Below are 878 nucleotides of genomic sequence, written 5' to 3'. Positions count from 1 at the left end.
TACGACCTCCAGAGCTGCGCTCACTATCTGAAGCAGAGCATCACAGATGCATATTTTATGCTTAGTCAAACCGTATTTCATATGACCTCCAGAGCTGCGCTCATTATTTTGCAGCAGAGGATCACAGACACTTCTGTTTTAGTAAACGTGCATAATTTTGATATGACCCGGGGAGCTGATCGCTGCTTCTGCTCTGGAGAACTCGCCATTAAGTGTTAAAATGAGATTTATTAAATCCACAATGCTGAAAAATCTGCACCCTAAAGGATGATGTATGGGGGGGGGGGGGGGTTAAAGGGACATTCAACCTGCAGACTACAAGATGCTGTTATTAGTTGCACCCATAAAAGTCACTAAATTCTTTGTATTCTGTGCAGTTGAGTTAAAGGGATTCTGTCAGGAGATTTTACCCCTATAACCTAAACATATGCTCATGTCCGGAGTAATAATAAGAATCCTAATCTGGCCTTATTATACTTCACTGTGGCTCTATTTGCCCCAAAAACAGGTTTTTATAACCTGTCAATCACTCACTTAAGGTGCCCAAGGGGAGGTCCGTCAATACAGGGTGCCGGGCCGCACCCCTCGCCGTCCGGTGCCCAGCGCAGCCTTCCCTAGCTCAGCATCTGGCAGAGGGACGGATAGGATTGCGGAGGTGGCGAGGGGCGCGGCCGGGCACCCTGTATTAACGGACCTCCCCTTGGGCACCTTAAGTGAGTGATTGACAGGTTATAAAAAACTGTTTTTGGGGCAAATAAAGCCACTGTGAAGTATAATAAGGCCAGCTTAGGATTCTTATTATTACTCCGGACATGAGCATATGTTTAGGTTATAGGGGTAAAATCTCCTGACAGAATCCCTTTAAAGCCATATGCAGA

The sequence above is a fragment of the Bufo bufo genome, chromosome 8 (assembly GCF_905171765.1).
Source record: "Bufo bufo chromosome 8, aBufBuf1.1, whole genome shotgun sequence".
Classification (NCBI taxonomy): Eukaryota; Metazoa; Chordata; class Amphibia; order Anura; family Bufonidae; genus Bufo; species Bufo bufo.
This window is presented reverse-complemented; position numbering follows the sequence as displayed.